At 41.5% G+C, this 16266-nt stretch overlaps 1 long non-coding RNA gene across 2 annotated transcripts; it reads right to left on the reverse strand.

The window, feature by feature from the left end:
* Positions 1-3970: 3970 nt before the first annotated feature.
* On the reverse strand, positions 3971-11792 carry LOC143303152 (uncharacterized). 2 transcript variants are annotated; one of them, XR_013059168.1, is made up of 2 exons: positions 9853-11792; positions 3971-4172 (listed from the first exon to the last, which is right to left on the reverse strand). It is a non-coding gene; the product is annotated as an uncharacterized LOC143303152 (long non-coding RNA). The 2 variants fall into 2 exon arrangements; XR_013059169.1 differs by lacking the exon at positions 9853-11792 and adding an exon at positions 7782-8678.
* Between the last annotated feature and the right edge of the window lie 4474 nt (positions 11793-16266).

Here is a 16266-nt window from a genome sequence, read left to right on the forward strand (position 1 = left end):
ACAAATTTCGCAATCACTTAGTTGCCAACCCAATAGAAACAGCATCGGCGTACAGGAGAAAATTACACGCGTGCCCATTGCGATATGTACGTAGTGTCGTAACGTCTAGATGTGTGCATTTTAATCGTAATTTATGATTATGCAGTGTTACTTTTACATCGATGACTATAAAATACATTTTCCCGACTGTCTCGTTATTTTCCGCTCACATTCGTCCGACTTAATTTTTCAGAAAGTTCTCCCGTTCCACAAACATTCCACTTGTTCCATAAAATTTCGAACTTTCGTCCTAAATCTTGTCACGAGTCCACTAAAAATCGAACGAACGGTTCTAAGAAGTTTGAAAATGAAGAAAAATCCGGCGCACGGTTTCCATTATCGAAATTAACGAGGTTTCTCGATCGATTCCCGGTATGGCCGAGCGAATATACGCCTCCACGTGTATCCACTTTAGAAAATTAATACGTCAATTCGAACGACCGTCGTCCGACGACGGTGGTAGAGTTCTTGGCCCGAGAAGAGACAACGTGAACGAAGGATCGTCCAGCGAGTGTTTACCATCGGGAAAACCCGAGGACGGACCAGCGGTTACAGGGAGGACGAAGGGGGTGGACGTTGTATAATTAATCACCGCTCATCCATCAAGCATCTCTGACGTCCTGGTCACTTCACCACGATAATAGATTTCACCACGTCCAGGGATCGAGTGGACGTGCCTGTTACGCGATAACGCATCCTTTCGAATCGGTCGGTGGTTAGAGAAATTGCGCGTTTCTCGCGAAAGATGGACGAAATTCCGAGTACTTTGCGAAACGTATCGCACAGCTGAATGGCTGTAACGCTACAAGCTTCTCGTTTTTCTCGCCGATTGTTGTAGAATCAGAATGGAAATACTTGCGGTGCAGGTAGAACGACGTCATCGTCAGACGTAACTCGCGGTGTGTACGTTGATATTTTCAGCAATTTTTTCTCGCGAACGTTCGAGTCCGAATGGTAAAATAGGCATAAGCAAATGAGAAAATTCTTTTCGGGGTTTGCTGAAACGAATATTTTACAAAAGCGCAACGGAACGCAGGAATCGCGCAAACAATTCGATCGGTTGCGCTCGCGACGTGCCGGACAGCGCGGAGTGTGGATTTACGAGACAATGATCAAGAGATGACCGTGGTCCGCTACAATTACGGAAATGGTTACTCGAGGCAATCAGGTTAACTGGCAAATTGCGATCGATCGTCCTTTAGCCGCGTAAGGAACTGCGCAAACAGCCTCGAAGATCTCGTTAACCCTATAGATTTTCCAGAAAATTGCATCCAATCTTCGAATCGTTTCAAATTTACCGATCGTACGATCGTTTTATGCTCTTCGGGGGACACAGTGCCGTTGAAAAACCACGATAGGGAAAATTTGTAATCACTTGAAATAGCAATATAATCGTAACTATGCCTTCTTTCATTGAGAATGACATTTCGAAATGTTTTATACAACGCGTAATATACGTCAAAGTTTTCTAAAAAATCTTGTTTTCTCTCGTGCGTTTCTTCTCACTGAGTTGCTTATAAAACTAATTAAACGTTAAATTGTAATTGTTCTAATAGTAACATTTTTCGCTGTTTGTTATATACATTTAACGTAAGAGATTCGACATGTTCAAACAGACGAGAATTTGTCTCTTTCAAACTTACAAGATTCTTCGTTGCAACGTAAATTAACCAAACTCGAGAATTTTTTAATCGCCGTTAAAAAGCTATTAAAATTCTACCGACAACGCAAACTATCAACTATCCGACCGTTCGAAATTTCCAGCTCCCATTGATCGAACGTTTTCAATATCGTATCGAAATCTGGAAATAAGAAACAATCGTCTAGTTGAAAGAATGAGACGTTGAACGAATCGATTTCGAAACGCGCATATGAAATACGTGGTCGTCTGCAAATGGCGTTGTCGTGGCGAGACGTGCCTGTCGGTATAGCGCGTGGATTTGCACGAGGATAATCGAGGGATGACCATGGTCAGCGATCATTACGTCGATGGTCACTCCAGCGGATCACAATGAGCAAGAGCCAAACGACGCGATCGATTCGATGCTTGATGGAAGGATCCGCGTCGCGATAGCTTTATAGCGTTCGAAAATGTTCGAGTACGATGCAGCTTGCTCGCATGCAGCTTGCTCGATTTATTCCTTTGTAGAGGTTGTTCGAAAAACAAAAGGTAGTTTTTAAGTTTGCCACTAGCCTTTTGAAAATGAAAAAACTTTCGTTGAGTCGTTTGTCATCGCTGATTACGAATTCGATGAAATTCTACTGCGCCATTCGAAGAGTTTGTTATGTGTAGTTGAAAATGTAACGGATGTAACTAAATCGTTAATTCGTATAATTAAATCTTGTTCGAACATAGAAAATAGTAGAGAATCCGAAATTTGATTTAAAAGTGAAATTTGATAAATTCTATTCCATCTTTGATGCTGGTCGAAGAATTTGCCGTTACGTTGCATTGGTCAATTTTTTAAAGGATTTCTCATTTCTCGCTCCTTACGCGGGTAATTTTATCAATTTTATCGAGTTTGGCACTAGCCTTTTGAAGATGGAAAAAGCTTTGATAAATTGTTTGTCATCGCTGATTACGAATTCGATGAAATTTTTCTGCGCCATTCGAAGAGTTTGTTATGCGTAGTTGAAAATGTAACGGAAGTAATTAAATCGTTAATTCGTATAATTAAATCTTGTTCGAACATAGAAAATAGTAGAGAATCCGAAATTTGGTTTAGAAGTGAAATTTAATAAATTCCATTCTATCTTTGATGCTGGTCGAAGAATTTGCCGTTACGTTGCATCAATTTTTTAAAGGATTTCTCATTTCTCGCTCCTTGCGCGGCTAAATTTTATCAATTCGTGATAACTTGGAGAAAAAATTTGCCAGATACCAACAAATCTTCGAATTCATTGAAAACTACAAACTCTCGCCTTTCGCGCAATTACAAATACACTCGTCTAATCTACTTCCCACTTCTACTTTTCTCTTCTTTTCTTCCACCTTCACCCCCCTTCCCCATATCCCTTAGCAATTACAAAACTTACGCTCATAACCACCGACTTTAAAACAGTAATTTTTCACAAACGATCTTCCCTTTCGGAAATTTCCTACCATCCCATGACCAAAAAACCCGACAGCTCGCGAAACACCAGAAATGCTAATCCGTAAACAGCCTATTCACTCGAAGCAGCCACCCTAACGATAAACTCGTCAAACAGATTGCAGAAAATCCACCCTTCGCCACCTTAGCCAGTGCATAATTCTCGCCTGGCCTTCGGACCTGATACCATACTAATCCACTTTTTCCCGATCAAATTCACCCCTGGCTGAAAAAACATTCGCACTAGCTGACAGGGTGAAATCAGGTGTGTGGAACGAAAGGCGACCGCACATGTTCGTTCTCGCGGTTCGCTCACGGCTCGGCTGATTATGCGCCATTATCCTTAATACGATTAAACCGGTGGACAATTTGTCGATTGTTTTAAACCAGCTGATCCTTTTGTTACGCCGATGACGCGTCGATGACGATCAAAGGGCCGATGATCAGGCCCGGACGTATAGACCTGTTTGTCGAAGGTGTATAGCGCGCGTTGTAATCGGGGCCGACTTTGTTCCGCGACTCTGGCTGTTTGTTATTGGTAAATCCAAACAAGCGTCGCGATCATCGTTCCGAACGCTCGTCCTTTGCCAGGCTCGTCGATAGCCGGCCGATTTCGAAACGCTGATCAGCGGGTCCGCTGCGGCCGCTTCTGCAAATCGGCCGGACCGAATTCGAACGCTCGTAACGATTCTTCGCAAATATTGCGTCGAAACGGCAAATTTCCACGGATCTTTTTCCCTTTTTCTTTTTTTTTCCTCGCTGCTCTCTTTTTTTCTTTTTTTTCTATTGGAACAAGATAGGATACCCCGAGGCGTTTAAAAATAGGTAGGATTTGAGAATTTGTTTTTCTTTACATGCATTTCCGTACAATATTTCACATCTTGTTTGGTTTTTCGTTTATTGCAACAGACCCGTAGTAGCTCGCTGCGTTATTTTCCAATTTCTTTTAGATGAAAATAGTACAAAATAGCGAAGCTACTTGCTATGCGTGTAACTCCTGCCGCTGTAACGCCGGTAGTTGGCTGCCATGTTTTACGTGAACTGAAATTTTCAAAAGGAAATATTCATAAATTAAAATCTATTGCACCGAGAATGTAGCGTAAGATTTCTCGAAAGAACGTTAATTTGAGGAAAAGAAAGAAATCGTTCACCAGGCAGACGTCGACTTTAAACGTTTCTAAAAAGTCTATCGAAAAATTAAGATATCGAAGAAATCTTACGCTACGTTGTGAAACATAATACGTGGGTTAATTCTTTAAAATTTGAAGAAAGTCGAATGTGCAATTACGAACGTCTCTCGATCTTCCATACGATCGTGAAATTAAAAAAAGAAAAAAGAAAGAAATACACACGCAACTCGTTATTTTCACGATGTAACAAGATTTACTAAATATTAGATGATCCGAATGAAGGTCTAATACGCGTGAACCCCCATAGGCTCGCAACCCCGAACCACCCTACAGTCACGCCCCTGCGATACAGTTATTATCAAGCTTACCCTTTGCACTTCATTATAGATGAATAGAGCTAAACGCGAAGCACTATAGCCTACGAATAATTAGCGTGAATATATCGAGCCAATTCACTGTCAATATATCCAACCAGCTCGTCAACGTTTTACCCTTCTCCCTCGCTCTTTTACCCCTTTTACGCCCCCTGCACACCGTGTAATATTAGTCGCGTTATTCACGCAAGCATAAATCGTCATCGTGTTCCAGCGTCGATGAAATATCGATCGAATTAACAAATTAACACGGTCAACCCTTCCGGATGCGATATCTTCTTACACGTAGGTACGTGTTTTACCCACAGACGAGAAAAATCGTCTCTTGCGAATTGTTAATTAAAAGGCGAAATACGACCGTTGAAGCGGTCGCCACTTCTAAGAAAACTCTACATCTGGTCCTTTTAATTTTCTCAAGCACCGAAGCCATCGACAGCGTATAGACGATAGACTGGGACGAAGACAGACCATAGACAGTAGACAGGCGACGATGGCTTCGGGAGTTTCAGTTATGGGGTAACACTGCAAGCGTGCGGATCTGGACCAGCTCAAATTATATTCCTACTTTGTACTTACACTTCTGTATTAACATATATTTTCTACTTTACAATTTGTCCGCTGTTCATACGTCTAATAACCTCAACAACGACAAATTGTATCTTCCAATGGTCGGCTAATCCGATGGCAAAACTATTCTTCGAATTTTCCATCGTACCGAGGCTCTCGAATCTCGAGAACAAACGCCCGAGCGTGACGAGCGTGAAAATAGAAAGGCGCGGGGAAAAAAGAATAGGCGGAGCACCAAGAGACGACCAGAGAGAGAGTTGCAACGAGCCTCGCGGAGAGTAAACCCTCGATTCGATGTCAAATTTTGTTTCTCGTACAATTAGAGAAAAAGCGTTCGGCGTCGCACGGTTTTAAATTCGTTTGCTCGCTCGATTTCCAGATGTCCAACGAGAAGGAATTTTTAGAGGCGATGCTGAATCGATTTAGAGGGACACGAGGGTAGAGGCAGGGGATAGACAGTGAAGTGCGAAATTGGAAACGCGTCGCCATTAAAACGGCATTAAGCATCGATCGTGGCGCCATAGCGCTCATCGAAAAGGGCTTCTGTGTATTTATAAAGCTAAGATTATTCGGATGATCGGAGATAGCGCGATAAAAGTTATAGAATTCTTTCGAATGGCTTGCAATTCATACAGATTGAACAGTGTGGCGCTAGTTTCAACTTAGGGTATTGGTATCCCGTAGAGTTATCAGTTTTGCTTCGAAAGACTTTGTCTTCTCCTGACTTGCTCGTCTCCTGGTATCGCCAAGAACTTTATACAACCGGGTACAACGATTGCAAATTTTTGGCCGCTGGTACGCAAGAATTAAAACAGATCCCAGCAGACCAAATTATAGAAGGAAGAAGAAAGAGAGAAACAGAGGAGAGGGGGAAAAGGATAAGGGAATCCAAGTATAATACACACTACAGAAACATAGCCAAAGAGAAAATACCAAAGTACTTAGAAGGGAGGATGAAGTGGAAGGACGGAAGAATACTGGCAAGATTCAGACGCGGAAACGAGACCAAAGCAAGGGAATACTGGAAAGAAGAGGGGGAAAAAGGATGCAGACTATGCAGAAGGAAAGAAGAAGACCTAAGACGTGTAATAGAAGAATGTGAAATAACGGGAGGGCCAAAAGACATAGGAAAAACGCTGAACGAGACTGGAAAAGGTTTGGCAGAACTGAAAGCAATAATAGAGAAGAGAAGGGCGAACGACAAGAAGGAGGCACAGCAAGGAGGCTAAAGACCAAAGTTGCAATAGTTTTTAGTCATTAGTTGATAATTTATAGTTCCCGATTTTTAGTTTTTAGAGGTAAAATAAGCAAGGTAGTGCAATAGAATAGAGTGGAAAAGAGGGAAGGTAGACATATAAGAAGAGAAATAGACGTAAGAGATGTAAAACCGAAAGTTCGTCCAAAGCCAAAAGGCACGGACTAAACAATAATAAATAATAAGATAAATAAAACAGATCCAACCGACGTTGATCCATCAGCTTCTAATTGCACGATCCTAAAAGTATCCAGTTAACACTTCGACTGTCACGTTGATCGGTTTCTCCTCTGACGCCACGGTGGTCATTGCTGGCTGAACTTCTTACAATTGTAAAAATTGAATGAAAATTGACAGACAGGGCATTTTGAACATAACCGATAAATAGAAGACGCTTTGAAATAAAAGTTGTCCCATTGAACGATTAAACATTTTTATTAGAACGTCGATAAAAAAAAGAAATGAGAATAAATCTTGCATCTAACGGTGCACTGTGTTAAAATACTTTAAACATAAATGTGGCTCATCGATACAATCTGGACAATAGGTGGTCACCTTTTTGGTCCGATTCTTAGCAATTTTTGATTCTAACTGTTTAATTTACGTGCCAGGTACGCCTTTCTTTCTTTTGCATTTCGTGTCGCAATCTTTGACGGCTCTGACGAATGGCACTGTATAAGATTCCAAAATCTGATACGTTGATTTTTCTTTTTGTTGCTTGTTTATAGAGTATCATCGCGTTTGAAATTGATGTATAGAACAATAACACTAAAGCTAATTTTATATACCACTTGAGGGTTCTTCTATGTGCTGTAGAATATGCTATCATTTGATCTGATAAATCAACAGCACATTTTCCTCTGTTGTAATCTACCACTACCATTGCTTTATCGCAAACATCATTTTTTTCCGCACCTCTACAATTTCAGACGAATGTTTCGTCGAAATCATAAAAATAATCATAATGCTGTTTACTAATATCTTGTACACGTTCCAACAATATATTCTGCACGTTTTGCTTACGACGAAATAACAAATGCGAATGGTTTGTTGAAATAAACGAAGCCTTGTTATAATATGTCGCTATCAACTGTTACCAATAAGATAAACGGTCCATTAGGGAAGAATGTCGTCTTACATCATCAATTTATCATTATTTTGCCATTATATGCTTTGAATAAAAAAATAAAAATCTCGTGGCGTATTGAGCGAAACATGTGATTTAGGCGTAGGGATCAAAATTTTAAAGAATTCCACGAGAAATAATATGATTTAATTTCCATTCCAATCTAAATAATCTTTTTTTTAACTAAATAATTTTTACCTTTTTCCTCTGTTACAAAGAATGTAACGCGCAATGTTTGCGAAGTAACATTGTCTAGCAATCGTTTTGAACGGTAAATTTTCGATAAACTCCATGAAGAATTCCGATGTCATTTACTACACCTACGACCGACAGCGTGCGGCGATGAGGACCATTCGTCGGTTGAACGCCGCTGATGCCTTCGACCGTCCTCTTAAAGTAGGACCATGATGCAAATGTGTTAAGCGACGATCCGATTAACGAGTTAAACACTCGCTGAAAAAATAAAACTTATTCGGACACGAAGAAAAAATATCCTCGAAATATTTGAATATTTATCGCGCGCTGTAAAACCGAGCAACAACTTCGACGCGTTTAATGAACGCGCAAACACGAGAACGGGGCGGCAGAACGATGGTCTGGAGTTGATTTCTTGCCGGTAGCCCGGAATTATCGAGTACAGTCCTCTCTGGAAGCGAGCAGCCGGTTCACGGGCTTCCGCCTGGAATTCATTTCGACGAGAAACTCGGGGAACGCGTAACCCCTGTCTCACGGGGTGTTTTAATATTTCATAGGCCGCTACCTCTCGTCGTTCCAGCGAAACGACGTCTTCGCGAATTCCGACCTCCGCACGTGAATACGCGGCATCGTGGAATATCTCGACCGGCCGCTATCCTCGGGACATCAACTGGTGCATTTCGATTAGCAGCGAGATCAGCAGCAAAGCAGAAAGTCCCGAATACATCGCGAAAATGTACGAGAATTGGAGTCGCGAGTTCGTAGGATTGGGATTCGTGCAGTTTTCATTTTTCGGTGAATTTATCGATGTCGCGGGAAACACAGGGAAACGGAGAAATTGGAAGACTTGGAGAGAATAGGCGAAAGAGTTCGAAGCTCGAAGCTTGAAGATGGTTCGGTAAGATGAAGTAAGTTAGAAATACTGAAGAGAAGGAGTAAAGATAAGCGATAAAAGATAGAGATATAAGCAGTTGAGAGATCAAATTGGCCAATATCATTTTCTGGCAATCGTTTGTCGCTTTAAACGAGAAAAAACAAAGGGAACATAAATAGCAATTATGAAAGAAAGAGCTACAAGTTGCGGAAGGTCCACGAGTTTCTCAGAAGTAACAAAGCCATACAATTCTCTCTTTTGCAAAATTCAACCGAATAAATGAAACTAAATAGGGAAAGTCTGAATTAAAGTGTATCTGCTCTTTAAAGGGAATTAAAGGATAGCGTGAGAAAGAGAAGATCGAAAGAGAAAGCTTTAATAAAAAATTTGAAAGAATAGAAAACATCCGCTGAGTTGGAAAAAGTAAATTGAAAGTATAAAAATACAATAAAACAGCTACGAGGCAGTTACATACGTACAAGATGGTAAAAGGGGAAAAGGATATACGAAGAAGAGAGAAAAATGGTACAAGGAAATTTGTAACAAACCTTACGGCTCTCTATGGAATCCGAGATTCAAGGCTGACGTAAAACTATCATACTCCTTGACTGGCTATGATCATCCGTTTCTATTTATCAAACTGTATGACACACGATACGTTTCACGTTTAAATCATCTCGTTCTCAAAAGCATCAGCTTCCGAGTTCAAAAGTAGCGAGTCTCGGATGAAACTACTATAACGTTACAGCGACTGACTACGATCATCCGTTTCTACTTCACGCGGTAATAAATAAATGAATGTAAAAATAATTACGATCGCTATCGTCTCGTTCTTCGATCAAATAGTCTGTCAAGACTGAAATAATACTATTATATTTTCCGTCTGACTACGAGTATCCGTTTCCATTTAACAAACTGACGAACGCGTAACTGCACAAGTAACTTGCTTACCATCGCTGTCTCGCACCAAATTCTCGCATAAACGATCTTCGAACCAATGGATCTGGTCGTGAGTGAAACAATCCTACGACTTAGCTCGCGCGACTTCCAACTCGATCTTCTCAAACCAACTTCTGTCTCACAAAACTCGTAGAACATCGTTCTCAAAAATCCACGCTCCCAAATTCCTTTCATTCTCAAATAACGAGACCGTAAATGATGAAACACGGAGGAATTATCGAAACGCAGAATCACGTCTACCTGGTACGATCCTCGACCCGATCGATCTGCCAAACCATGTTCGCTCGACCTCCATTGCGATCTCCGCCACAAAATCAACCCGCTCCCTGCAAATCCTCAAAAATGCGATTCTCAAGAACGCACGCTGCCGAGTCGGTGGATTCTCCGCTGCATCCGTTCAGCGGGCGAAAATTTCGATCGCCGTGAGCCTGGTAGCCCAGTGAACCTGCCGTGAATCTGCTACTATCCATCCTCTAGGGATAGCCGGCAAATCTCTCGACGTTCTCCTTGGTTTTGCCCGTGATTTTCCGCGAGATCGGCGGGGAGGAAGGAAGAGAGAAAAGAGAGTGAGATTCGAAGCGTGACAACGGGGCTAGGCAGAGGTCGTGGACGAGAGGAGCGGCGCGGAGAGAGTGGAGAGAGCCGGCTGCCCGGCGGCGGCGGCGGCGGTGGCGGCGGCGGTCGAGCGAGGAAAGCGTTGCCATCGCTACGCCTGGGTATCAGCTTGCCTTCTGGTTGGCCCGAGCGAACGCGGCCCATGAGACTTCGCAGGGTGCAAAGCACGCTTGGTCGAGGTATTGACGCGCCTTCGTGTCCGACTGAGAGGGACGAACACAGGGTGCTGGCAGAGGGAGAGACCAGCGGAGAGTGAACCAGAGCCAGACGAAGAGCGAACAAACCGTATATGCAGTGGCCGTAAAACGAACAGAGAGGACGGAGCAAGGGGAACGAGAGCGAGAGAATCAGGCAGCGACAGCTTGAACAAGGACAGGCTTACGGATGAAAATCGTGGAAGAGGAAAGGATAGGCGAGAAGGAAAGAGGAAACTTTGGGTACCGATGGTTCGGACGAAGATGAACGTATACGTGGATATGGCGAAGAAGAAGAGGATGAACGGAGAGGAAAGAGGAAAGTGACAAAGTGAAAGGGTGAAAACGTAGGATAAAGAGGGACGGATGAAGAGGAGAGGAGACGGCAGAGTGGGAGAGAGCACAGTAGGGAGCAGGAACGAGCCAGAACGCAGGCTCGTTCAACATGGCCGACGCTTCGGGTAACCCCCCACGCTGATAAACGTGCTCATATTCGCTGATAGCCGCTCCCACACGCGTCAGCAGTCGCGTCTTTCCCTCCTCTTCGCCTCGTTCCTCTCACTCGCCGCGTTCTTCCTTCCTCCTGCTGGCTCCTTGCACTCCAAGCTTTTTTCTAGTAGCTTGAGATTCTGCGAGTCTCTTTTCCCAGCTCCGCTCGATTCACCCTGCTCCGCCTCGATTTTCTCCTCTTCCTTTTATTTCGTCTTGTTTTTCAGCAGAAGTCTTCTTTGGATTTTTGGTTTTAAGATAGTCTTTCGGTTCTCTGCCATATAGCTTTCTTTTCTATATAGTTTCCCTAGAGAGGGGTAGTTTTATCGCGATGTTTAAAATGGTTCTCGGTGTTCCGTTTGCGCAGCTCCGTGTTGGAGACGAGCTGGATCGTAGCTCTCTGTTTACGCTTTGATGGGAATTTTACGAGATTGTTCGCGATTTTGATGCGAATTTTCTCGCAACTTTATACTTTTGTTCCTCGATACGACCGTTTTGTACGTATACTGAAATATTTTTGCGAATTTACTTTCGTCTTACTTGGTTGGACATTTTCTAGGAACGCGAGACGCGTTATTTCCGAGACCCGAGAGACTTTTACACTGACACGACCACGTCATGGCGGCGTATGGGGAAATTACGGGAGGATTTACAACGCGAGATTACAAGCGTTACGTAACGATAACCAAATAGAGAACGGAATCGATTCCTTTCCCACGCTCGTGCTCTTCTCGGGAAAGAAAGTGCCGGTCTCGTTCCAAGGAAAATACGGTTTTATCGAAGAAAAATGTTCTCTGATACTTTCCAACCGCGTTACGTAATTTTTTCTCCTATAAAGTGTAAACATTTTACCGAATACACGCGGACGTCTGGAAATTTACCAGTTACATTAGCTCTTGTGCTTTCTGTAAACTTATTCGCAGAAACATTATTTCAATTCGTATCGGGGAACAAGAACACCTCATACGTAACATCGAAATACGTACACGAATTCATTAAATAGAATTCAATAAATAGCAAGGTACGACGTATAGAATCAAAAATCGAACGAGAGACTCCGTTTAAATTTACAATCGACCTTTAATCATTAAATTCACAACCAATCGTACGAATTACGATGGATTTCGAAGATTTCATGAAACTAAAAATACGAAATATTCAACGTTCCGACCAAACGTTCAATTCCTATCGCGTGAAAAAAGACCATAAAGCCACATCACTTTTAACCTATCGTTAGAAAATTTTAACAATTTTAACAATTTTCTCATAACTCCAATAATTCTTCCAAAGTAGAATTATTAATTTCCATCCCTGTGCACCCTATCTCGCTCACCCTGTTCGTCGGAAAAAATATCTTCCATGGAACGCAACGCTCGTAACGGGCATCTTCGCATTGCCACGGTAACGTTCGATTTAATTGCAACGATTTTATCCCCGTCTCCCCTCCGCCCCCGTCCGTCCAACATACAAACACAATTTAGACGGAGTATATCTCGCTCGAGGAGTTATTATTTTTTCCCCCAAAAAATTGTAGACAACGAAGACTGCAAGCTTCTATACATAGTAACACGGCGGTTGATGAAAGGAAAGCGGAAGACGAAATCTCCGCCACATTTCGCCATTCACACGAACGGGGATTAAAACGATCCGTGGGCTGTGTATCTTTCTCGAGCACGATCCTTAAACTCGTGCCGCGATGCAATCAGCGGACGGGGGTGTCGGTGTTCTCCAGACGCGGGTGCTTTCAATTTCCTGGCCGATCCTCCGCGCGAAATTGGCCAACGGGTGTCTCAGATCGCGACCGACATGTGCCGGCTGATTTTATTAGCGGACGTCCCATTAAGCGGCGGATTACATTCTAATTAACAAGGAGTTTGTCGTGCGGCCGGGGCCCCCTAATCCGTTTACGAAAATTTCAATTTCTCGGCCGCACCTAAGTAAACCGCGTTTTACCTTCGGACACATACGCTAGTGTGCGCGCGCGCGCGCGCGCGCAAATGCGCTAACCCTCCACAGACTTTGCCTTTCGTCTCGGCATCGTGAGTATATACAGAAATCCCTGAAGCGGTAATCCTTTCGGCGATCAAGAAATTACGAACACGGGAAACCGGAAGGTAGAAAGGTTTGCGATCGCAACGATGTTTCTTCGAATCTTCCCGATGTGTTTCGAGGGTTGATTTCTTCGGCTAAGCCTTCGGTGGAGAATTTGTGTCGGGGAAATCGAGGTTTGTTATAAAATTGGATCGGACGTTTAGATTTCTACGGCGATTTTTACGCTTAGTATCTCTGGAAATAAGATAAACGCGAGGAAAGACAATGTTACCGATGTTTGTTACTTGATTTGCACCCGATTGAAATTCCCCTGATAAAGCGATAAACGATGTATCTTAACGTTCTTTGTTTGTGTATAGATCAGGATGATATAGGTGCATTTAATTAGATGAAAGAATATGATACAAGATAGTGATAAGTAAATACGACGTAAGCCGGAAGCCATCCGAAGCCAAAAAGCAAGCATTACAATAAAATTATAAGGAAATTAAGAAAAGGTTAAGCGAAATATGGACTTCTCGCGATGAAATGTTCATTTCCTGCTACGAATGAAAATAAGATTATAGATCGGATATTAGAAAGAATCAATTTCGAGACGCCGGTCGTGTGAAATAACGTTGCGGGTCATAAATTTCATCCGCTACGAGAAATATGCGATAGACGCAGCTCTGTTAGTTTGTGTGACTGACTAAGCTTGCTAGCGTAATTGCTATTATACTTTGTCAGCCACTTTACGTACGAATGCATTAACGCGTACAGGCAGACAACACCGACGTGCTTAAACGTCCACGTCGAAATCCGAAGGGGGTGAACTCCCCTCTTACGAGAATAATCTAACAAGTAAACGACGTGGCCGACGCAACGCGCGTCGGCTTGACGTTAACTGCCGTTCAACGCGCACTCCATGTCACTTTGGTCAGCCGAATCAATTATGACCGACAGTCAACAATTACGTCGTCTAAAGTACAGTGATAGTTGACAGACTCAATAAAATATCGTAAAGTGTAAAAAGGTAGTCTACTTTTTTATCGTCTAGCTTACCTTACGCTGTTGAATTTAACACTAGGCTGTCGAAACTAATATTGTTCTTCTTGAAATTTTACGATTATATTTATTATGCCAGTGTTAAAATATACGAATATAATTTTATTATACTTGTAATATTTTATATGAATGCTGGTAACGCTTATGTAACAAAACTGGTATCTTATTTTCACGAAAAATTCACTGATTCAGTTGCGTAAGGTAGATTAAATGACGAAATATTAGGTTGTCGGAAAAGTGTCTTTCTCTCGTAAACGTGTTTCTTACAACGATGCACCTTCGAACAAACGTGAAAGCAAGTCTGTGAAATGTCACGGTGTTTATCTCGACGGAACACAATCGATCGTAGGTAATTCGATAAAATAATAGTTTAAAGAAGAAACGTTGTGCGTTTATTATTTCCTCATAAAACGAAAGAAACTTTTTCGGACAACCTAGTAGAAAATTATACGATGTTTCGTTAAATCTATCGTATCAACTATATCTCTGTAATTAGTCTACTCCGTAAATTGAATTCCGAAATTTTAGAATACAGACAGAATATAGGAAATATGCTACGAATCATAACGAAAAAATGGACGAACGAGCTTTCGATGACGGTTACGCGTTTCTCACCACCGTAAAACGTTAACGTTGCAAAAATCGTAGAGGGTGTGTTAACTTCGTTTCGCTGTATTAACGTCTCGTTTGCCTTCTGGTAGGCGAAAACGCGATAAAATAGAATCGAGCGAAAAAAGAGAAAACGTATTTCAAACCGAATAAGAGGAAATTTGCAGCGAAGAGGCCGGTAGATAGAGATAAGTAACCTCGCGTCAAATATTTGTCCCATCCGCGAGAGTGTTGGTTAATTGTAGTAACGTTAATTAAAAGGGGCACTGCTGGTATTATGTCACGCGTGAAACAGAATGGAATAACATTTGCTTGCTTAAATCTTCGTGTAGAAAAACAGACGAATCCTACATTCTTGTTTTCCACTTATTCGTCGATCCATAATTAATCGTTTCCCTTCCTTTCGTCTTCTTTTTCAGCTTTTCTGAGCGACTTGCCGTCGCTTTTGCAGACAGACGAACAATTAATTCTTATTCTTCGACTCGTTGTCTCGTTTATCGAGTGAAATGAAAATATAAAAGAGGAAAGAGATTGCTCGTGTTCGATAATCGAGTCAGGTATAAAATTACAAATTTTAATTTTTTACAGACAGAGAGCTACTTTGCGTTCTAATTAATTTGAGCGAAACAACGAGGGATGAACGAGGAGGAGAACGATAGAGCGCACGCGTCCGCGATCCAGTTATAAAATTAAATTGAAAATTATACGGGCCCGCGTGTGCCATACACGATGCGTGAAATGTATCAAAATTGTTTGCAGTTTTTATCATGTTTGCCGTGCCAGCGAATTATTATATCGTATTTCCATAAAGCCATTACACTCCATTAAAATGAAATTCGCAGCTGGACGCTAATCGATCGCCTGTACACGCGTAAACTTTTTGTTTATTACGCATTTATTGTAGCCCGATACCGGGCTTGAAATTATATTTTTTATGCTTAACAGATGGCCACGCGACGAAGTCGATTTTTCATTATTGTTTTATCGTTCGATCATCTTCGAAAAAATAAATAAATTCGACAAACCGATTTTGCAACTGATATTTCAACCGGCAAATATTAATTCGTTTCAATTGTATAATTCTGATAATTTTGTTTTCCTCTTGCCAATGTTTAATCACTTCGTAATTTATATAGCTAAATGAAAATGTGAAACAATTTCATTGAAACGCTTTTCTTTCAAATACATAGGGTAGATGCACGCGGTGAAAAGTAATAAGTTTACCAGTTAACTCGTCGTTCGAATTATAAATCTCTTGGATATTATATATATATATGTGTGTGTGTGTGTGTGTGTGATACGATATATCTTTATTTATTAAAATATCTTCGCCATGATATAACTTTTTCACGTGTTATTTCATTTCTGTTAAAAATAAATCGTATCATATTTACGCCTGCAAGAACGAAAACCGTCCAAATTGAAATTCACGTATCCTTATTAACTTTTAATTAAGCGATGATGCGTAGAAATTTTTAATTAAACGACAATCCTATCGGCAGATTAAATATCTCAAAATGTATCATAGCCATTAATGCAAGTGTTAATCATAATAATACGAAGGCAAATAACAATTGAAATGCACGTATCAACATTTTAATAACCTGTATAGTAATCTCTTATAAATACATATATATGAAACAATGACAGA

This window comes from Bombus vancouverensis, chromosome 9 (assembly GCF_051014615.1).
Source record: "Bombus vancouverensis nearcticus chromosome 9, iyBomVanc1_principal, whole genome shotgun sequence".
Classification (NCBI taxonomy): Eukaryota; Metazoa; Arthropoda; class Insecta; order Hymenoptera; family Apidae; genus Bombus; species Bombus vancouverensis.